Source organism: Gymnogyps californianus, chromosome 1 (assembly GCF_018139145.2).
Source record: "Gymnogyps californianus isolate 813 chromosome 1, ASM1813914v2, whole genome shotgun sequence".
Taxonomy (NCBI): domain Eukaryota; kingdom Metazoa; phylum Chordata; class Aves; order Accipitriformes; family Cathartidae; genus Gymnogyps; species Gymnogyps californianus.
In genome coordinates, this window is record NC_059471.1 from 123,301,707 (window position 1) to 123,326,390 (window position 24,684).

The following is a 24,684-nucleotide window of genomic DNA, read 5'->3' on the forward strand; positions in this document are numbered from 1 at the left end:
CAGCTCTCAAAGAAGTATCCTACATAAAAGCTCCCATTGCACCCTCTAGCATGGGTGGCCAAAAAAGAAATTCACATTTTTCAGTCAAATGCTGAAATTCAGCATGAGACACAAACATCGATTTACACCTATGAACCTGATGCAAATTGTTTAAACCTGGCTAATACAAAACCAGATTGAAGTCACCTGACAGGTTTTCTTCAGCCACTTGAATTTTTTTCAGTATAAGGTGTTCTGCTGTCTTATTACACAGAATTTGAAGGATCTGACATAGGGCTCCAATGAGCCCAAACAGCTTACAGTTATATCCAAGGCTTTGATAATAACTTCATAATGCTCTACTTGTTTTGAGAAACATCCACAATGCTGCTCCAGAGACGCAAGATGCAACAGAATAATATGGAATTGACAACCAATGTTCTTTTGTGAATGCAGCTACAAATGCAGCAGATTATAAAGTTACTTCAGCAATCACCAGTCCAAGCGAGCCTTACCTTATGATGGACTGATGGCAAGTATGAAGACAACAACTTGTATTTATTTAGAAAGTCAGTAAAGAGGTTAAATACATTTGAAATGAGAAATTATCTCTCAGTTAACATTCAAAGGAAGAAAAATTAATCTACTGAAGAAGAGTGGAACAAAAGTGAATGAAGAAGTATGTCGTAGACTGTGAAAAAAAACTCCACTTGCTGGGTACCTAATCCAGCGAGCAAATTTTGCATCTCAGCTGAGCCAGGGTGTATACAGAACAGTCAGACACTGAGGGCTACGTGTAGAAAAACTATGAGAAAACACTTCCTTGTTAATGTTGCAGAACAGATGCACTCTGAGCATGTGCACTATTCCAAACAGTAAGGAGTGACACCAGAAAGTAAATCAATCAATACACTTTTTAAATTTAATTTTCTTGGTAGTCAAGACATACAAACACAAGTAGCATGAAGATGAATGCCAGGTAGGAATGAGAGCTGCAGACCTGTGTTACTGCTCAGATGGGTGTCACTGCTCACAGAAACTCTTGAGGAAAAAAGGATGTCTAAAATATTCTTTTACTCCTTTAAAAGTGCACAGGGTTTAGACTGATGGGGTTACTGTGGTTGGGTAAATTGCACTTCTCATAGTCTAGTGAATTGAGCCATTTTGGCATGAGGGTAAAAATCAGCATTCTGCTGATTTCTGTTTCTGGTTTTGAAGAAGGGCCTTCCTGTGGTCAAGAACTGTGCCTACCACATCACCACGTTAGGGTGTAAGTAAAGGTTTAAGTAACATGGCAACACAAAATCTTCAGCTCACTTGTCATAAGTCATGCAGAAAATCTGAGACAGAGCTGAGAAATAAGACCAAGTATCTGAATCCCAGTTTACCCACTAACACATCTTTCCCTCTGAAAATGCTATACCCTGTATTAGTTATCCAGCTAAATACTTTCTTTTCCACCCAGAAGTGACTCTGTATGCATTTTGGTGCCAAATCTATTGTTACTAATGTCAGTTTTGTTATTAAGACAATGAATTGCCTTTGCTAGTTCGTGAAAATGAGGTGAAACTGGCACATTCCCATTAGATGATGCATCTAATGGGACTACGTTCACTAAGGCTTGTTAAATCCTATAGCTTGAATAGTGTATCTGCTGAAAAAAGTAAACATATTCATGAAATAAATAATTATGTAATTAAACCAGTCATACATAATAGGATAATGTCTGATTAAAGTCTCAGACATTTTAGCATTATTATATAAGTAAAGGGCTTGATGTTATTGCTACCTGCTCAGTCAGCACATCTTCCTAATTTATTCATTGCATTTTGCAACTATCCAAACAGCTCACAACAGAGATTATTCTAGAAAACTCATGGCAGCTGCTTATACAGTGCCCAAGCATAATGGGTAGGCAAGGTAGAAGCCTACTGTAGTTGGACTACAGGAACAACTCACAGCCTGGAATGTATTCATCAGTGAATCATTATCCCCATTTTATACACAGGAAACTAAAGCAACAGAGAACATGAAGAAAGCCCTTACAGCAACTAGTTTCAAGGTATCAGTCTTGGCTGGCTAATTTAGTCTCCTTATTTTCCCTCTTTACAGTCAATGTAGAAAACTGAAGACCTCTCCTGAGCAGTAGCGTTGCATAAGTACATATAAAGTCCGCAGCAGAGGAAGACGTTGAATCCAAGTCCTTAAGAACTAAGCTGACATTGTACTTATGCCAGGTGTAAGGTCTCATCCACGATGAACATTTACTTATGGACGCAGCTGGCATCTGGTTGTATGTATGTGTTGGAAGACTGGAGATAGAAATTAAAATAGGTAGACAAAAGCACAGTTGCATCTGTACCATAACTTAAAGCACATGTACTGCTCAAGAGCTTCTCTTCCCTACTTTTTCATTCTCTCTCTCTCCTCACAAATCCTCTTCTGTAGTAATATAAACTAGAAATGGGACTAGATCCAAGATATTCTCATTCCCAGGGAAATTTCATAATCACTAGGCTGGAGAGTTGATGCTGACACTCACATTAGCCCAGCAAACTCACAGTTGTATCAAGCAATATGAAACAGCTCCAAAAAGAAAGTTTGAGGGCCCCTTCACAACACATTTGTAAGCTGAGTTAGGGTGGTCTCCTACTAGGAATGAAATATGTTCTTGAACACTGGGTCAGGAAATGAAGGAACAATACAGGCATGGAGCCACAGAGCTATTGGATGACTGAAGCAATTGCAGAGGAGGAACACAATACTTTCCCATCTTTGGAAGAAAAGTCCAAATCTTCCTCAGATTTTAGCCTGGCATATGTTATGCCTGTGGAAATGATCTTATGCAGTCATATGGTGTTCTTGCTTGTCCATTTACCTCTTCATAACTGCTTGAATGTGGCCAATTTCTGCCGAATTTGACAGGGCAGCAGTGGTCTTAAAGGTATCGAATTCCTACAGGTTTCATGCAGATAAGCAGCAGCATATTTGCCCTTCTCGCTGAGGGAGGGACAGCAGTTTGAGCTCGCTCTTGTTGGATACCAGAGCACACATACAAAGAGAGAGAGGCTACCAAAGACCCCGCTATAAGAAAAGTGGCAAAGGAGCTTGCTCATTATTCAATATCAGAGTTTCTGGCCAGGGGACCCCGAGCCAGGGGGAAGCGAGCTGCCAGTGCTGCGCCTTCTGAAACTATTTGTTTCACGGAAAGGCTTTGGTGCTCAGCTCTTGCCTCGGTCTCAGAGCTGGGAGCTCCAGGTGGAGGCAGGCACCTGCCCACGGGCAGAGCAAGGCCCCTCAGTCTCAGAGAAGAGTGGGGTTTGACACATGGCTTTTCAAGAACAGTGTTTTGTTACTTTTGCTTTAGAGGCAGGTGGCAAGAAAGGAAAGGTAGAAGGAAAGAGGAAAGCAGGTAAGCAAATTAGCTCCAGAAAAGCAGTGATGTAATCCCCACTGGACAGACTATCATAATATGTCATTAAAAACCACTGGGACGTTTAAAGGAATTAATTAGTTTACAGTTTCTATAAATATATTCTTGAGTGGCAGGTGTTCTGGCATCCATATGCAAAGCTGACTGCCCAAATACAATTGCAAAACCACCCGCCAGGAAAAAAATCATGTTTATCTGCTGAGAAAATAGATATGTTGCGCCAATCTGTTCTTCTCAGAGTAGCACGCACGGCTAACCTCTTAACTCTCTCATGTCCGTGTAATCACGGAGTGAAATGTGGAAATAAGAAGAGCTAGTATCCCTGCACAGAGGCTGAGAACACTTTTTTTCTTTCACTGACATTCTTGGTATTGAATGTTTCTTTCTCAAAAAAGGTGATAAATAATCTGCTTGTTTATCATAAAACACTGAAGAGCAGATTCCACCCTCTACAGTTACTTCAGTTTTTCACTGATGTGAGTGAGAAGTGATTCAGCTCCCCACTCAAATGTTTGCAAGTCCTTCTCCTGAGTGAAGTCTACAGTCTACAGTTCTTTATACTTGTACAATATTTTGACTCAGATTCAGTGCTCCAAATTTAAACTAACGTAGAGTTCAAAATTCTAGCCTTTAGCTTTTACGCCTCCCAATATTAACAATTAATATGCAATGCAAAAGCCTACATTCCCTTGTACTGTGAGGTGCTATGTTTACTTGATTACAGAATCACAGAATAGCTGAGGTTGGACAAGGTCTTTGGAGATCATCCTGTCCAGCTCGCCCTGCTCAAGCAGGGTCAGCCAGAGCTGGTTGCTCAGGGTTGGGTTTTGAACATCTCCAAGGAGGGAGCCTCCACAACCTCTCTGGGCACTGGTTCCACTGTTCAGTGGAAATATTTTAAGTTATTCTTTTTTTTCCACTTGGAGTAAAAAAGAATTGTTCTTTTGCTATAAGACTATTAATTATCAGCAATGAGAACTATAGACTAGTTACTATTAACTGTATCTAAAGTATGCTCAGCTGGATAGCTGAAATCATAGAGTAACTGCACTGTTTTCCAGCTTATAAATAATTTTTTAATAGTCCACTAGCAAATTTTTGAAAGTGCAAGGACACCTGTGCATATACATTACACAAGCTGTAATAAGAACTTTCCAACCATCTGACCAACAGGTAAACTGCAGGAAGTATCAAGTGTTTCCAGAGTGGTGACCTCCACCAAGGTCAGTAGCTTCTGGTTTTTAACACTTGTCTTAATCGCTCATGCAACGCTGTCTGCTGCCAACTTCACTTTATATTCTATGTATGTATGTGAATACGTAGAGTGGGCAATGCAAGGGAGTTGGACTAGTATAGAATTGCAATAATGTTTGTAGTAAACAAAACCTATCATTTTTATTTAAAGGGAAAGTAATCTACCATGCAAAATAGTAGAGCATATGACTACAACAGGGATATCATCCTGTTTGGCTTCAGGAAATGTGTCTTCCTTCTCACATGGTTTCGTTTTCTCAAGCTTCCCTCAGGATAGGGTTGCAGAGGTGAGATGAACCACCAGCCGAGTCACAGAAATCCAGCCCTGTGGCCAAAACTTTTGATTAATGGAAATCCAGCCAGCTCTGCCAAAAAGATCTCTCTGTGCTGCTCCTACGAGAACCTGTTCCTTATTTGCAGAGCAAAGGAACCCAGCTCTGACCAATGTTACCCAAGCAATCAACTGTCTTAACATGCTGCTCTCTCGGTATGCTACTTTCTTTTCCATCCGTACAGGGCTACCTTGTTCTGAGCACGGTGCTCTGAGCCCATCTCCCAGTGACAACACTCTGCTAGGAGGCACTGTGCATTACAGGGCTTTCTTCACAACATGGGAGACCCATCTCTGTGGTGACAGCTGATGTGACCTTTTGTGGGGGTAGAAGTAAATCACAGGTGATTAAGATTAAGCTAGGCTGAGGTAATAGCAATTTATCACTCTATAGAAATCAAAATGTATATTTGACAAAAGAGTATTTGTCTTGATGCTGAGATCACAGAAAAACAGTGCTTGGAAATCTGTTACTAACTCTCATCTGCCTGTACCTGTCATTTTGTAGCTAGGAGGCAGTCTTGTTAAGTTTCATCACTTCCCTTGCCATTTACACAGAGTACTGCAGTGCCTACAGAATTTATTTAGAATTAACATAATAAAAAGACATATCTATGACTCTAGGCTCCTATAGCACCTTCATTAATTTATACAATACAATGAAATCCAGCAGCATTAATCTAATAATTTCTGTGGGAATGCAACAATGTACAGAAATTACTTCCTTTCCCATGATCACTGTAAGAAGTTTGCTCTCAGCTTTCTCCAAATACTCTTCAAACAGCTGGCTTTTATAGCAGCCTGAAAAGTCACCACAGAAAGGCAATTTTTGACCCCAGGACAGGCAGCAATTTCAGTTTGCTCAGAGCCATCAGAGCTGCTCCCCTCTTTCATAATGAGAAAGCTCTAGTTTAAGGATTACAGCAGCTACAGCATGGCCCAGAGGAGAAATCTCCCCATGTATCAAGTCCCATGTCAGAGCCAGCAACTTCAATTTCAGCTCAAAGTGCCCACAGTTTCTAGAGCACTGGGATCACATTTGCCCATACAAAATATTTCCCATAATAAATAGCGGCATTTCTCACTAGCTGTGATCTCCAAATGATTTAAAGTTACAGCCCTTTTGTAAAGGATGGTGCAAACATTTAATCTTAAAATGACAGAAGCAGGGGCAACTGCACTAAGGGCCAAATCCAAAAGGAAAGGTTGCGGTCTTCTAGCCAGATGACGATGGTAGGGTGGCAGGCATAACATGACAGTAGAAATGGCAGCATGCACTGCTTGCACTGTGCAGAAGCACTACTGTAAACCATTTCCACTGAGTGCAAGCAGTGAGTGGAAGACCACTACTCTTTAAAATAAACATCAGGTTAACGGGTTTGAGGACAACCTTTTTCGTCTTTTTGTTCGAGGAAGATTAACCTTTGCAAGGCCACTTTTCCCAAATGTTATGCAAAGTTCTAAGTGGCATAAGCACTGCCATTTCCATGAGAATCTAGGCAATTTTTCATTCTCATGACTTCCACTGCTACCCTTGAGGAACTGCATTCAGAACTCCCAAGATAGCTTTTAAAATCCATTGCCCAGGAATTTAAACTTGCAAAATACGTGTTTTTACAGCATTCAAAAAGCCCAGACTCTCCTGAATAGTTGCATGTAAAGATCCCACCCAAGTGTGCTCAGATTGGAAAAAAATGGCATCTGAATCCCTTCATCTTGCCAGAACACAAGCCAGACTGACGGTTGGTTTCTATAGTATTATTAATTTATATTTATCAGCATGGAGTTGAAAAACATTAACATTTTATAGCAAAGAGGAAGAAATATCCCCTCTCATTATAGCCTGACCACACTGATGCTATCACAGTTATCACTCCAGATTTAAGAACAACAACAACAGAAAACCCCAGTACTACAACTGGGTTGTTCTGAGGGTGATTATTCCCTCTGTTGCCAATAACATGACAGAGCCTTAGAGAACAGACTCAGAGAACTTGCTTATAGAGATTTTCTACACATCTTTTTACTTCCCTCTCACATTTCCTTCTAGGTAGGCAACAGACGGACAAGGGTCAAAGGATTCAAGTAGTTTCTTTCTGTCCTCAAGGTGTATCCTTTCTTTACCCATTCCCCTCTTTCTTACTTTACATTTGCCTCTTTCTAGCTGCTACTGTGCACCAGTAAGGGTCTGTGGCAGGTAACTTCCCAAACAGAAGTGCTTCTGTCCATAGATAAAGCCTTTCCCAGAGTCACGGGCATACCAAATACGGAGGAGACCTTCTTTGATTAACTGCAGGTCTCATGGCAAAAAATATATGATAGCTGCTGAAGGACAGAGCAACCTGACTCTGTGGGAATGATAAAAGCCAGTGTGTCCCTTCTTACCGTTTTTTGCCTACTTATACTTCTAGTATTTCTCACTTATGGTCAGCCATCACATCTGCAGTAAAGTAATGAAGGCTTACTCCTTTTCTGTACAGTGATCTTAGGCTGTCTTAGACAAATATATGTGGGAAAAAAGACATAATTTTTACATTTATAGGAGGACCAAATTTATTCTCTGCATGTAGTAGTTAGTGGTGCAAATGGTCAGTAAGCAATGCTTCCATACTGTAATAAGATAAAATTAGGAGATGAAAACACATAAAGAATATGTGAACTCTGCCTACTGTTCTAATACAGGCCTTCAGCTCATTTATATTGTTAATTGATCAATTAGTATTGCTGAATTGTAAACCCACAGGGGACAGAAGAGTGGAGAACATGTTCCTGCCACACTGCATTACTCTGATGGAACCAAATAGCTGTGACCACAGGAGATCCAGTTGCTCTCCAGAGTCTTTGAACAACACAGGTGGATTTCAGCCCCTAGGGAGGGAAACTTAAGTGCATAACTGTTTGCATTTTGGTGAGACTGGTCATAGTGTACTTCTCCAGCAATCTCCCAGCCCATGAAGCCTGGTAGATAGGCAAAGAGAGGAAGGAAAGACAGAATGGTCAAGAGGAGTAATGCACCACATCCAGACCAGCCAGGCATCAAAGACATCCTTATCCATGCCTCCACTTCAGTTGGCAGAAAGTAACAATGTCCCTGAGGCTGTCCCTGTCCCCCCTCCAGTTGTTGTACATTGATATGTAAGTCTATGACTGTGTAGTGTACAGATTTTAGGCAACAGTTGCTGAAACACAAGACTTCTGAACTTGCTGATTACTGCAGAAGGAAAAAGAATAAAAATGCATAAAGAAAAAGGAGCAGATTTAGAACAGCAGCTGACTGACGGCACACAAGAGGGACTCTGCAGGGGAGAAGTTTCTACTGGGTTTCTATCAGCCTAGAATAATGCATGGGCTGGACTGGGCTGAAGAGACTCATCTATAAATAGGACTAGGCTTTCTTCTGCATTGATCAGCAGACATAGGCATAACCAAGGAATTTAAGGTGGATGATGCATCTGGCAACAACAGAAAGAGACTGTTTTTTGTCTAAAATAATACAATGGAGAAATTGCTCAGGAACAAGTAACTCATGAAAAAGTGTTATTGCTGAAATATTGTTAACATCAGTACCTGCGTGGGCTTTTTAATCTGTCACTCACAGTTAATGTCGGCCACATAAATTAAAGTCATCCAGGAGATAATTGAACTAGCCTTCAGGTTCTCTTGAAAATTATCTGAGGTTTTTACTCCATTCTTGCTGTTATGCACTGGGAATGCCAATATGACATGAAAACAATAAAATTATTTTGATGCTCTGTCAATAAAACATCACCACACTGATGGAGAACCATGAATGGAGATGTGTTTCCTTCTCAACATGAAGACAAAAGAAGGAGAAGGAAGAGGGAGACAGTTTCTCTTATCTTGTGAGATGGACCTCAGGACTAGCTGTTAACCAGGGATGCTTCAGGGCCTTTAGTGACTTGGTAAAGCCACCATTAAGTATCTCCACCTGAACCAAAAAGTGAGTTATTTAAGAGAACAGGGTCTGGTAACCTTACACAAGTCTGTAATCCCTGTTTCACTGCACAACTGCATCCATGTTGAGAAACCAATGTTGCCTGAGCATTGTTTTCCTGAGAAGCATAATAAAGTATTATTTTCAGTGCTGCGTGTCTCTCATGCTATGCAGGAGTAACATCACCCATTACCGTGATGAAACATGGCAGCTGCTTAACAGAAGACAGCTACAGATGAGGTCAGGAAATGAAAATTATACTGGGTAAAATTGGGTCTCTGTTACACCTATGAAACAACACAGTAGTTATTCTGGATTTAGACAAATTTAAACAAGAGAGTCTTCAAAGCCACTGCATGCAAAGTTGCAAAAGGAACTGTAAACAAGTGGAACACAATTATCCATGCTACAAATTGCTCTGTCTGCCTCTTCCTTAAAACATTGATAATGCTTGCGTATATCTTTCTGGGAGACCTCACATCAAACTTCTCAACTGCCTTAAACAGGTAACTGAAAGGTAACTGGGACTTGCACAGAAATAATTGTTATAGTTTAACATAAAAAATACTGAATGATTTTTCAGTGGAAGGGTCTCTGAAATCCAGAGTTGTTAACCATTTGGCACACCATTATTTAATTCAGAGAAGCAAATCACTAACGGTGTATGAACAGCACTATTTATCCATGGAGAATACATGTCATTGTCACAAGATATTGTGCATTCTAAAAAGTTCACATGATTTCAAAAAAGCAATTAGACGAATTCATGGAATGAAAATCCAACAAGTGCTATTCAATGCAGAAATAAATACCTCTACAGAAGAACATCTGGTCTAGAGATAGCTGATAACTGGGAGTGTATACCAGGGAGCTACAACATATTTGTCCCAGTCTTCCATTTTTTTCCTCGGTACCCAGTTAATCACTGCCAGTGACAGGATCCTGGGCTGGACTGAGCTTTGCTCTGACTCATACAGCTATTCTTCTGTTCTTCGAGGAGAATTCTGCATTTACTGTTGTTAGACATAGCACATTTTCTGTGTACAAGTGATACAAGTTATGCAAAATCATGTAAAACCAGGCACCGTTACTGAAAATATCCTAATCACTAAATCAATATTCACCTCTACAGTAGTTAAATTTGCCACTGTATTTTAAAGAAAATAATTTTGCAAGTCTAGTGCAGCAAGTGTTGATTACTGTATTTTTAACGATACACATCATATTACTACAGTTATTACTACTTCACTGCAGTCTAATTGAAACCATACTTTAGAAAAACTTCCAAATATTTATTTCCTTTCCTCTCTCCTCTTGTGTATTGAAAAACTCTAAAGCAATGTAGGAATTAAAACCATTGCCTTAACACAGACAAAGACAGAGATGTTTCATACTGCACTGAAGCTTCAGACTTTTTCCCTCCCAACTTCTGACAATAAGGGGTCCAAAGCAATCGCAGAGTTTTTCTTCATGGCTATCTTTACCGTCAGTAAACACTGAAAACTGTACATGTCATCTACGTAATCATTTTTATTTTCAATACACCATACAAAGATTAACTGAATATGAATGTCTATGTAGATTTTTTTAGTTTATTGATCATTACTGTTGCATCTAGCTAGCATACTGAACAGCTTACAGGCAAAATGGACAGCTGAGTAGTTCCATGATTCTCTTGTGGAAGAAGACCTAAACCCTAATCTTACAGTTAAGCAAGCATGCATGGCTTTACCCATGCGCACAGCTGTGATGTATTTGTGAAAATTATCTGCATTAGCATTAGTCAATCTGGATTTAACTGTTTAGACAATCAGTGCTTAAATCTACAATTACACAAAGCTAGCACTCAGTGTGTTACATTTCCCATTCAGAGTAAATACTACAAAAAAATAATTACATGCACTAAAAAGTCAAAGAGTTCTTGGAACACAGAAGAAAACTTACTTAAATTAAAACAGTCTTTTAGCTAGTCCTTTAAGAAAAAAATCAAACTTTATGACTTCTGAAAATTGATAAGTATTAGTTATGAGTCTTATGTGGTTTCTTCAATTGTTCTCTGCAAAATTTGCCAAGTTTTTTTTTTTTTTTTATAACTGAAGCTGTGTATTTTATGTTAAAATTAGAAACTCTTCCTTTGTGGCCTTTTCAACTTAATTATACCTCACAATTGTTCCTGATTTTAGAGCTATCACAGATTTAACCTAAAATCTCTCTTTATTACTAGCTAACTCTTTACTGTCTAGCATAATAATGAAAATGCTAGGCAAAGAAACAGCAGAGGCAACTCCAAAGTTTCCAGCTCAAAAGCATTAAAGTAGCTCTTTTCTTCTTTAAATATGTTGCTAGATCTAGCAGTGTGCATAGGTTTTATTTGAAGATTAGGATTTCAGCCTTGCAACGCCTTTTGAGTGAGAGTCAGACATCTAATTAATCAGACACCCTTAGTTGCACCTAATCCTGGTATTACCTCCATTTATGTAAACCTGGAATAAATCCAGTAAAGTTAAAGTGGTTATATAGAATAAAACCAGTGTAAGATAGGAACAATTCCTTCTCGGTCCTCCCCACCTCTGTTACACTTTTTAAGATTGACTTCACCCTTTCCCCACTGCATGGCAGCCCACCATGCAACTAACAACTGTGCTTGTGCTTCTTGCTGGTGTTTACCTTATACATCTTTACTATGAGGACCATGGCTACTTCTGAGAGTCAAACAGTAAAGTAAAGGAAGGGGATGTGGCATCTGAGGTCTAAATTTCAATAATGTAAATGAGTGGCAGGTGGGAAGTTTACCAGCCAAATAAATTGTATACAGTCCAGCTACATCCATTATAACTGCCAGAGAAAGAATCCCATTGACAGAACTTTCCCTCAAGTGACTGAAGCTGCTGGGGAGACACTGGGAGTGCTGGTGTCAGCATGAGCCCTTATTTTGGATGACAAAGGAAAAACAGTATGTCACTGGAAAGTTTTGAGAATGGCTACAGGGGAACGATCTTCTTCCACAGGGTCAGAAATGCTCTTTGTCATGTACCAGTTGCAAGCCCTCTCCTTCTGTCTGCTGCGTTTGTCACCTAGTATTAGGGTTGTCTCCTGGTAAGCAGAAGACAAGAATTTGAACCATTGTAGGCTGGTAGACCTGGCAAGTTTTCTGACTACCACTCAGTTACACAAAAGGCAGGTATACACAGTGGTTTGCCTTTATTTATTTGATGCTTTTTGTTCTTAATTACTTGTTTTAGGAAAGGGTGCATTTCCCACACTTTACTTTCCATGAGTAATTGGGTGGCATGTCTCCCAAGAAACCAGGCACCACCAGGATGCCTCCCTGCCTTCCCTTTCACCAGAAGGGGCTGCCACTGCTCTGCTGAGTCTTTCCTGCTATCACCAGGCAGCTGCTAAGTGGGACCTGCAGACCTTTCATCTGACACGTCTAGCTGCAATGGACAGGGAGCCGAGGCACTAGACTTTGACCTCCTGGTCTACTTAGCTTAAGCACCTAAACCAGATACACCTGCTCAGTTCTATGGTGCCTTGAACACTGGAGACCCCAATTTTGCCTGGGGCTGCAGGAGCTGGTATAACACAAATATTAAAGCTCTTCTGTTACCTGACAGCAATCTCTGTAACATTGCCTTGTCCCTTCTCAACCAGCAATTGTTGCAGTTTTGTATTGTAAAATCTCAACAGGGTTATAACTCTTACAGAAATACTTTGCTCCAGCAAGCCAATCAGGGACAATACACCTGAAGTCTCCTTTCTTTTTCCAGGTAGGAAGGGATGGCCGACAGGAAGTTCTCTACAAAAAACCTTTCCAACGCACTCTTCAAAATAGCTTGGATTTGATAGCTTTCTGAATGTGATCCAAATAGCTGATATAATTAGCAAAACCAAATAAGCTTCCAGGTATTCAAGCCCTTCTTCACGTCTGAAATAGAAATTACGGGAGATAAAGAAATTTGCCTTCCTCCTGTGTCAGCCACGTTTTTGTTTGCTCTTTTTTTTTTTTTTTTTTCTCCTAATACTACCTGTTGGTGGACTAAAAGCTAATACTTCTCCCTACAGACTTTGTCTCAGAACAAAAACCTGTCTCGGGTCTCTGCTGAAAACAGAATGTGTGCACCTTAGATAATGAAGGTAAGAAGTGACCAGCTGGACAGCTGGAATGGATTTTAATACTACTGATACACAATTTCATTTTATTTATTGCATGATTAATCATATTGGGATGTCTAAAACAATGAAGAGACATCTTTATTTTTCTAATAAATCAATCAATCAATCACATTATTAAGTGCCGTCTAACCCAAGTGAGGTTTAAAATCAGGTCATCCAAGGTGATGCAACAAGAATCTCTTTTCCAAGCTATCTACCTCTTTTGCAAATGCTTATAGCTAAGGAATGATCAGTGATTGATGACCATTCTCTACAAAGCCGTTCTTTCTAGCGGGGTTATTAATCCATTTTTTATGGACAGCACTAACAAAATTGTGGAAAATCTGTTGGCTTAACATTTTGTAGCCTTTGGGGGGGATTTGCCTGTGATTCATTCAGTTCAGGAAATCAGGGTGTGGACGTCCTATTTTGAGAGAATCTTCTTGCTACTCTGTTTTTTCTAATGTGCATCTGAGTACACCTCAGGAAAATCTGAGAAACAAAAATTTTTCTTACTGACATATAATTCTGTGAACAATCAACAAGCATTTTGTTCTGAGCCTTGATGATGAATGGTCCCAAGACACTCTTCATAACATCAGGGATTTCCTCTAAACGTCCTCGGGCAAATGGTAGATCAAATATCTTTTCACTAAGGGTGGTGACATTCAGAGTTGTTTGGTTGCTAACTGCTGCCTGAAAACTAGCTGGTTTTCACTTGTGGTGGGCATACAGAGATTCTGAGAAACATTGTCCTTTGGGATAGGAGAGCACTGTAGAAACATCAGATCAACTTTTTACAGAAAAACAGCTGAAGGAACCTTGGATCATGGTCATATTGTAGAGAGAGAAATACATGTCAGCTTCGTATTCTCCTGCTAGCCCAATGTCAAACTAGTCAGGTCTGGCTTCAAACAAACACAGAGTGTCTGCTGAGATGCTCTGAAGAACTGCTTGGCAATAGCAATGTCTGTCAGGGAGCTCACACAAATGAGCTCTCCCTCCCCCAGCAACTTGCCATTAATCCTCCTTCTTTGCTGCCACTGCAGGAGTTACTGCAGCAAAGCTATGCTTTGAGTATCTGTTGGGAGCGTGTCTGAGGCAGAGAGAAAAAAAACAAAACCCAGGAATATTCCAGGCTACCAACAGCAGGTAACTGAAATTCAAGGGCAACTCCTCTAAGGACTTCTACAACTGGATGTCAGTCCTCTCCCTACACCCCTGGTTTCTAAAACACCCTATTTCTCAAAATCTATCACACAATTTTATTTCCAGGGGAGCAGGAATCTACTATTACATGCCTTGAACACCTGGGAATTGAGGAGATAAGCAACTTGCTCAAAATCAAGCATCAGCCTTGAGATGGAGGAAGGAATTGAACTCATAGCTCCAGAATCGCAAATTTTCATCCTGACCCCTAGACCATCGTTCCTCTACTTACCATTAGGGATTCAGGGTAGACGTTATGGGTACTCACTTCTTGAATAGGGTGAAACCACGTGACAGCATACTTTCCTCTCCTCCTGCAGCCTCCCACAAGCTTATCAGTAGTGACAGGGTTCAATATCAAACCAGAATATTTTGAAAATAGGGGTCCCTGTCTGGACTTTGCATCCTTCTCAGCATAACTCCACATATCCCAGCTACACTGATGTACAGAGCACAATACATCACACCTCCAGCCAGCAGTGTTTTATTTTCCTGGCTTCTGTGCTGAGGAGGAATGCATGACGGGAAAATCAGTTTGGCCTCAAGGAGCTAGTTAATTCTAACTTTCTGAAACCTCCTTATTTTCTTTCTACGCTTATTTAGGTAATCACACTTCACTCTAGGGCATAGATTTGGAGTGTGCAATTCAAGCTGTGTTATGTCGTATTATGATGCAATATAATACAGGGTAAATGCTCCCTTCTTCCAGGATGCTGCATTTTGAGGCACACTACTGCCAACACATAAGTTTCTGAAACACAACTAATGACAAAATCGTAAAATCAGGAAGTACTGATTCCAGCTTAACTTAGAAAATGTAAAAAAAAAAAAAAAGGAAAAAAAGAGTGAAGGACAGGGCAGAAGTTATAACGACTGTTGACAGTTTTAAATACAAAGCTTTTTGACAGCCATTTCTTGAACTTCCTTTAAATTTTAATACAGTCGATTCTGAAGATAAAATAGACACTTTTCCCTGCCTAGCCTGCTATTTCTGCATAGTATCCAATTTCAGTATCTCTAACAAAGGCATAATCAGACTCATGATTACAGATGTGGGACATCTACTCCCACCACATTTCAAGTTGAAGCTTTAAGACCCACTTTTCACAGACTACTGTAACTACTTTTATTCTGTATATAGCTTTCTCCTTTGTTCAAAATCTCCAATTGTTTGTAAATGTTTAACTCTAAGGTGATACAAAAAAGCTGGATATTAAGCTATATAAAAATGAAAGTCACAGATAAAAAAAAGTGTAAAAATTCTAAGATAATAAAAATAATAATTAAAAAAACCCAAACCCTGCTCTCCCAGTTGGCTATTGGCAATTAAACCACTTTAAAATAGGTCTCACTACACAGAGATTCCTGTTGGGCCTTTTATAACCTTCCTCCCTAGGGATTAATCGGTGGACAGAATCACTGCTGAGATGGGTGGCATGTGTTCCCCAATACCCATATAGCCAAGCATACAGTGGGTAATTGGCTTCTGTGACATTACTACATTTTAGTTCCAAAACCCCATGTTGTCCTAATGGGAATAAATGAATGGCTGCTACTGAGAATAAACACTGCTGCTCGCTAAGAAAATTGCTCAAAATTGGACCAGCCTGAATCAACAAATTTGGGGAGACACTGAGCTTTAGTTTCACTAATTTCTTTGTATGGTTTAATATAAGGCTGTCACCTACAGTACATTGAAAACATGGTACCTGCAGCTCTCACACCGGAAACCCTGGAATGGGTTGTATCTCAGCCAGAGACCTGTCCGTCTCCCGGCTTCTCACTGAAAACTCAGAGACTGCAAATACAGAGGGAAGGTAGGCATTTAGTAGCAAAGGCAGGAAGCTGTAAGAATAGCCCCAGTATGCTCACCAAGCCCTCTACTCTTACCCTTGCCAAAATATACCTGCTGACATGCTGCTTTGCTGATACTGCATTGATACAACACTTTGTGGAAATGAGCTCATATCTTAACCTGCCGCAGATCATGTATTCGATAAAATAAAATGCAACAGAATAGTCAAAAGTAGGTTTGGACCAGTCTGGTTCCTACTGTGTGCGGTTCTGAAGGAGTGATCTTCAGATTATCATTGTTGCAATCCCTTGCTATATTGTCTGGATCACATCCAGACATCCATGGTGCAGGGAAATGATATAACCAGAAAATGATCAAAGGTTGAGGGCACACAAATGTCTTCCACGTCACTCTCCTGCTGTTGCTCAGGGACAGAGTAAAGAGATGTGTCCTGTTTCTGTCTATGGCGTCTGGCTTGCTTGGCAATCTGACTCAAATACCTTGAATTTGTGAATCTTCGGCTCTTGAAACAAGTAAACATTGGATTTTAATGAGACTGAAATGCACAGAATGAGGAAGTACTAAACTGTACTCTTGCTCCTTGGAGGAGCCCAGCAACAGGAGCACGTGGGTGAGGTAAAAAATTACAGCAACCTCACATCAAGCTATCCAACATGAAATAAATGGATTCCTATCAAACAACACCTGTACAATGTGCATCTCTGTCCTGGATGCAACGTCAAAATGGCTGCTTTTTCCATTCAAAGACTGACTGACATGAGAAGGTAAATCCTGTGTTTTGCCAGCTGTCTGGGCTACTGAGAAATAGAGGCTGCAGATACTTGGCCAAAGGATCGCTTTTATTTATGATGTCAAAATTTCTAAATTTCATAGTATCTACCACAAATCCAACTGGACCAGAATTGCTAAAATACCTCCTTATAACTATGTGAATGTAACTTACATTGTAAAACATTTACTACCCAACAGTACAGTACAGCTTGTTTGTGTAAAATGAATAGATATAAAAATATCTATATTCATTCTATATTCATATGAAATGAATAGATATATGAATAAATATATGACTTGATTTCTTTCTTTTTTCTTCCCATGTGAACAGCCAGGACCAGTCGTTTAAAAAAGATCAAATATTATGTTCTTTTTCTGGCAAATGACACAATCTCTCCAAAACACTCCAAGGTTTTGACCCATTCACTTAATTGCTTTACCTTACTTTTTCCATCTCTTGAATGGGAATAGTGAAATACTTACTGTAAGTCTCTCATAAAAGTATTTTAAAAATTCAGCTTTATATTCAATTCCTGACATATCTATGCAACTTCTTTGAAATCAAAGGCTAGTTTCTACTATCCTTTCCACTACTTTTTCTCATAAACATTGTAATTTTAGATAAGGATGCTCATTTTAATTTGCTGGTTGTTTACCATTCACATAGATGAATGTTAAACATATAGATCTTATATATACAATCCCTATGTTTTGATCACCAATGACTCATTATCTCAGAAATTCAAAAGTGATCACAAACCTCAGATTAGAGAAAACTACTGATTCTAGTGGAGTACTCCAAAGTCTTTTAAGTGCCTTGCATTGCTCATGTTTTGTATATGTAGTCCTTTTGGGGAAGTTTACAGAACTAAATATGCTAGGTAACAAATCAGACAACACAATCAGTCATTGGCAATCCTGGAGATACTGGACTGAACTGAAAGGAGTTACTGTCAGAATGAGCAGAATTTGGTTCAGTATTTCTAGAGGATTTGGAAACTGAAGAATCCTATGTGAGCACTTAATATTAGCCATGGTAATAAGAAAGCTTGACAGCCCCAGCTCGGCATACCACTTAAGCATGTGCTTAAAGCTACACATGTTCTTTGGGTGTGTTGGTGATTATGGGTCCCAATCAGTTGTGCATTGCTGTATATGCATGGAGGGAAAATATCCTTCCTGACCCACTGCGGGCAATCATCTCAGCTCCTGAAGCATGAAATTAGAGTGGCCTTATCTTTGCTTGCATACTGTAACTACAAATGTTATTAGCGATCATAAATTTAACAAGCCCTATTTTAAAATCCATCCACAGCTTTATTGCATGACTTTTGAAGACAGTCCTTTTTGAGAACTTACAACTTTTTTCCTGCCATCTTTTAATTTCATTTGGGTGAACTGGGGGAGGAAGGTCACCGTCAAACCTGCTGAAAGGCAAATATTAACAATAGTGCTTAGCTCCATTTCAGCTACCTTAGAACAAACAGTCACTTCCTGATGTGTAGAAATAATAACATTAAAATAAATACCACTCTGTCCTTCCCTGGAGTCTATGCAAAGACTTCGAACCTTTACATCCTGGGCAAAGGAAACCTCAGCTCCCGAATTACGAAATGTTCTGGTCTAATTGAAGTTACCACCTGGCCAACTTTATATCACTTGAACCCATAACCACGGTTTGCTTATCTATTTGTTTCTTCTTTTAATGGGATAGCCCACTACAGCTCAGCAGAAATGATTAATCACCAGTACAGAGAAATCACCAATACAGTCAAAGATAATTGGCTGTATTTGGAAGACAGCAGGAAGAACAAAAGACCTATCAATGCCTAATATATATCAGTATAACCTTTCTGTTCAGAGAGGGATTCACTGCAAGTATTACTACTATCTGGAAGGAGAGAAAAGGTGAACGGCAGTGCTGCCTCCCACACGTGGAATACCCATCTCTCATGCACAATGAACAACATGTGTTTTTCAGTCCAGATGACTTTGTACTTCAGCTTGAGGAAAAACAACAAAGACATAGTGCAAATAAACCCTCCATGACCTGGGGTGGGGCAGAGTATATTTCTCACTTGACCTTACTTGAAACCCTTCCCCCCAGCAGATGAGTTCCCACTGAGACTTAAACCATAAACAGCAGATAAACAGATGTTAATAGCATCTTTGCCGAAACACTGTGCTAGTCCAGAACTCCTGCTGAAAATGCTACTGGGCTTTATGCTCCCTCCTGTAGGCAGCTGTGCTAAAGGAGGCATTCTGAAAGGATTACAATTTTCTTGCAGGCTCATGAAATAGAAAAAGCAGAGTTATGAAGGAGAAAGCCATTTACTGAACATCCCTTCAAATAAGCTTACTTAACAGATAGATGAGAAAAGACTGGTCTCTCTTCTCCTTCTTGCTTCCAAGCTTTTTCTAGGGTGAACATCCTGAGATTTACATTGCATTTGAACCTTCTGCATGGAGGCCACTGTTCACCCTCCTGGCAAGCCCTTCCTTCCATTCTTTTCCTGATCTCCATGTCTTTAATAACACTGATTTAAGTAAAACCATTATATCAGAAACCTACCGAAGCAGCTGACAGAGACCGTATTGTACTTCTCTCTGAGTATCTGCAACAGCAAAAATAATCCTTGGTGCAAAGTACCTGCAATCAACAGAAATAAAACTAAAAAAAGAAGAAATGAAGAGGTTCCTTACATGTTATCCTCACAGAAACCTTTTGGAGTAGCTGCCACTTTGGCCAAGGAATGAAGCAGGGACTTACAGACCCAAACACAGGATGCTTAAACTAATGAGGGCTATAACAGATTCATTTTGTCTGCAGAATAGGCACAGAGGAACTTACATCAACATGTCACCATTACTTAGCTAAAATTTACATTTGTACCTTTATTTCGAAAAACCACTCTGGAGCATCAAGGGGAGTTCAATAGCATCTGTAGTCAGCAGGTGGAACTATTTTTGTTTTAAGATTTGGGTTCTGGTACCTGAGTTCTTAGGTCAAAGAAAAGCATCACAAGCTGTCTTTTTTTAGCTGGATGCTATCTGCATGTATCCATGCATACAGTGAGGACTTGAAAGTTGTTTTCTAGAAAACTAGATGCAAACACTTTCTTATCCAGCTTAGAGTATAGTGAAGCAAAAGGACTTTATGGGGTTTCTGTGGTCCGAATGGCAGACTTTGGTGTAAAAACAAGAAGAAAAAAGTATTGGTGGGAGAAAGCATAGATGAAAATGAAGAAAAACAGCAACCTGAAAGCTTTTCTCATTTCTGTGGGGTTTCTAATTCCTGTGGATTGGAGAAGGTGAAGAGGGTTGAAGAAAATGAGGATGTGCACAAAAATAACATCAAAACTAACTGTTACAGCAGAGAAAGCAGATGAAGTAGAAAAACACATACAGAACCTCACCACAGTACTGCTGGATCAACTTCCAGGTCAGCAACATGGAGCAGCCATGAATACATCTAGATTTTCTGTACCTTGGACCAGGAGTAGAATATGTTCTCCTTTTCAAAAAATAATACGTACACATTTTTTTCCCTTTGAGAGAGAATGACTTTCTAATGTGGAGGAAATGCAGGTGCAACAATGGTTCCTAAATGTGCTAAAATGAAGTCTCCAGTTGCTAAATGGGTAACAGTTTCTCTCCTCTTATTTTTTCCCCTTTGCTGGAGCTTCTGAACATTATTCAAAAATAAATGCATTTCAAGTGTATGGATGCACTTATGTGCAAAGTGCTATTGCATCTCCTTTTTTTTTCTTTTGCCCTTCCTTGCTCCTAATATTACAAAATGATTTTGAGCTGCAAGGCTTTTACATTAATGGAAGCCCCCATTCAGCTGAATTCAAAATCCTCTTTACTATGAATACTGAGGGACAACACAAGCAACATTAAAACTACCTGGATGGTTTATTTTATTCAGGCATCAGTTACATTAATATGTGTGAGAAATTACTTCACGTGTTTAAACACTTAAGAAAAGAAAGAGGGCTGGGGTCAAGAGGGAAGAGAGATCTGCCGACTGGAAAGAAAAAATGGGAGGATGCCCACTGCTTTGTGAGAAGCATGATGTCAAAAGAACAGACATCAGGTTGGTGACTCTAAAAACTATACACCCTTTGTAGTGGTTTCTAAGCTTCACAAAACACCTGTCTGCAATCTTTTGCTCCATATTAAGGGCTTTTTTGATGCTTTAGCAGGTTTGCATCACACTCTGAGATGACTGGTATTTTTACGATATTATTATCATTACTATTTTTAATAATAATAATAATGTGATTTGTCATCCCAATTGAGCACAGAGGCCACAGGAGGAGAAGTCTCCTCCTCAAAGCCGAACAACTGCACCTAGAGATGTAGAAAAAGTATCAAAAATATACTGTACCCTGTGCTGTTTTGCCCCACTGGAGTTCATTTAATTGGATATTGGGACTGACAACATTAGCGTGCAGCCTGACAGGCAATGATAGGGGCCCATCTGTGGCTGGCAAACTGGACTGATCAGATCAGGAAGGCTGCTGGCCTGATCTCTGGCAGAAGTTCAAAGCCTGAATTAGATCTTGAGGCAATGCTTCTATCCTTGTATCATAAAGTGGGGAAGTAAATATGTCTTTAATTTGGAGATGAGGTATCCAGGCTATGAAGCTGATGTCTGGGTTTTGGTCAAATATTTATACCCTGTTTTACACAGGAATGGATAGAAAATCACCTTCAAAAACTGAATAAGCTGAGAAGACTTTTTTTTTTCTTTTAAAGTTTAGGTTAACTGTATATCACTCAACAGTACAAAAATAAAACTCCGACAAAACAAAAATGGCAAAAAAAAAGCAGAGCAGAGAATTACACCCATAGTATGTGCAATTCCAACTCAACAAACATACCATCTTGTGAGCAAGTACTTTCAAGTAGGATATGAAAAAGATAACTTGGAGCTTATGATACAATTAATCCTGATGCCACATCTACATGCAGGGAAAATGGAGAGGAGATGTCAGGGTAGATTGCAAACCAAACGAAAAACACAGAAACAAATCACATCCTTGTAAGCTGAATAAAAATCACTTTTATCTTAGGCTCAGGTGCATGAGATCAGAAGAGAATGTTGCACAGGGCTAGATTATAATTAGCATTTACACACAAGCACACTTTGGTGGTGCTGCTGCCTCACAGGAGACCCAAAAGAGGCCGATGAAACTGCCAAGGTGTGACGAATAGGAATATTCCCTCTTTTTTCTCCCATGGTTACAGAAAGGCCTCTGCAGGACAGGACCGCACTGGACGTAGCTTGTGCCCTGACCCTTAAATATCCAACAAAGAGGAGCTTCAACATAAGAGGAGGTATCACTCTATGAAGCAAAGGCAAAGTGGCCTTTCTCTCCCTTTGTCCTTTATAATTTGCAGAAGACATGATTCCCTGAGGAAGACTGCCTACCTGACCCTAGTGCTCCCACCAGTAACACAAACTGGTCTGTTGCTGTTGCACAGAGTTCTTCTGAGGTTGCCTTGACCAGTCTTCAAGCCTACTTTCACAAAGGAGTTGCACCATTTGACTTTCCAGGTGCTTGTCCTTCTCTCTCCTGCTGCAGACTAGCTGACCACCTTTCAAAAGTGGGCCCAGGAAGACACAGCATGTGGGAGGGAAGGAGGAGGGGATTGGTCTCTGAGCATTTCCATGACTACATCTCCAGTTGCTCCTTTTCAAAGGCTTTCTTGTTGAGCAAGGAACGCAACAAATTCCCCTGCATATGCTTGCAGGGCCACTTTGTTTCAGCTTTTATTTCACTGTTTGTTTCTTCATAAAGACCGACAATATTATGGGAATGAACATCGCGAGAACAGGAGAACGTTAAACAGCATCCTGCTCTGAAAAATTCTGGTTAAGGCAGACAGCATCTATGCCACTGTGTTGCAAATAGGCATTTGGAAGAGAAGTAGCTTTGACAAGATGATAATTTAGTCCTTTTGACTCCATCACATCAAAGCACATCTATCTGGAAATTCTCAGAGGAAACAAAGTTTTGCTGACAAAAGCCAAATTCTTGACCCTGACCTATTTTGTTTGCAACAACAGGGGCGATACAAACTTCTGCCAGAGCAAAGCAGTGTTTCTAGGATCCCAGATAGATTCGTCCCTGCTTCTGAGTCACTGGGAACACTGCCTGGCAATTTCTGTCATCAGCTGCAGAATAAGGGCATTCTCAGTTTGCCTTTTTTTTAATGGGCCTTCGACTGGCAAGAACTGTCTGAAAAAAAGAAGAAGAAGAAAAAAAACTCACTCCCCAAAGCAACCAAACAACTCTCTCACAAATATATGGTGAAAGCAAAACCTTTTCTGAAGTGACCTTGATTTCTTTCTCTCTTAGTAAAGAAAATATGACTACACTGTCAATACTGGATGTTACTGATCTGAGATCACTTGGGCTTTATCTACACGAGGGATTTACACACATTTTCCCACTGAGCAGGAAGCAGCGGAGGTAACAATAGTGGTTGCAGTGAATAAGCTCTGGAGGGAAGACCTATATTTTATTTGTCTTTTCAAATGACTTATCAGCTTCTCAGCTGTTAGAATACTTTTCTCAGGAAAGAGAATGGAGGACAAATCACTGATACTGCTACCTCCACTAAATCCAGGACAATCTCTCACTTGGGATAAATTGGTGGAAACACACTGAAAACAATGAATTAATGTTTATTCACAACCAACCTGAGGATCTGTACTTTCATATGTGAATACAAACCCATAGAGAGAGTAGAACCAGGCAACAACTGACACTAGATTGATTTTCTCATTTTCTGAGTTTGGCAGTATGTTACACATCCCAGGAGCAGATTTGCCACTGGCCTAATGCTTCCCTACATGTATAGTATTTCAGTGGATGCCGCTGAAGTCTTTGCCTTTACTAATTTAAATATTTGCCCGTTTCACAAATCTCAGCTCAGTTTCTCCTGCTTCATTTCCTCACCACTCTATGGCACACAGTGGCTTACCGCAAATGAAAAATACCAACCTTGTAAACTGGCAGATGCAGAAAAGAGCTATGTTAAATTATTTTTCTTAAAATTGAGTTAATCCAGCCACTCATGTTCATTGGCTCAAAGCTTTGCAGCCCTTGCAAGGGCATCTATCCTCCCTGGAAACCAGTAGCTGCTACTGTTTATCTGCAGAGTGCACCTACATGGGTGTGGATGCTTTTCTTCTCTGATAATATTTGCATTATTCCGATAATTTTGGAGCAGTCCTGGCTCCTAGACACCACACCGTTACAATGCACTGCGAAAGTACCAGTGAAATTAGCAGACACATCCTATGGTATCTGAAAGCTTCCTCGTGTGAGTTGCCCAAAGGGAAACCTTTTCTTTTCTACTTGCAAATGACATGAATGAGAAAAGAAACAAAGCTGGCCACAGCTACTTGGTGCCTGATTAACAGAGTACATGCTGCTCCAGTGTGCTTGAAGGATAATAATTCAATTTAAAGGTATACATTAGAAGCACATGCTACAGCTGATTCTGTGCACTTTTAATTGGCTTAACTACCAGGTTTACAGAGAGAAGGTGGAACTCTTGCCGAGATGTTCACTCAGTAGAGAATGACACACCATCACAGTCAGTTATCCAGAATAAATCAGAGTTGTGTAGTGCCCTTCTTTCTCAGTGTTGTTTTCTAATCCAAACCATTCTCCTTGCTCTCATATCCATCCCTCCAAGTACTAATGGAAGCAAACTTATACCAGGGGATTTCACAGAGTGTCACAAAAGCTTACAAACAA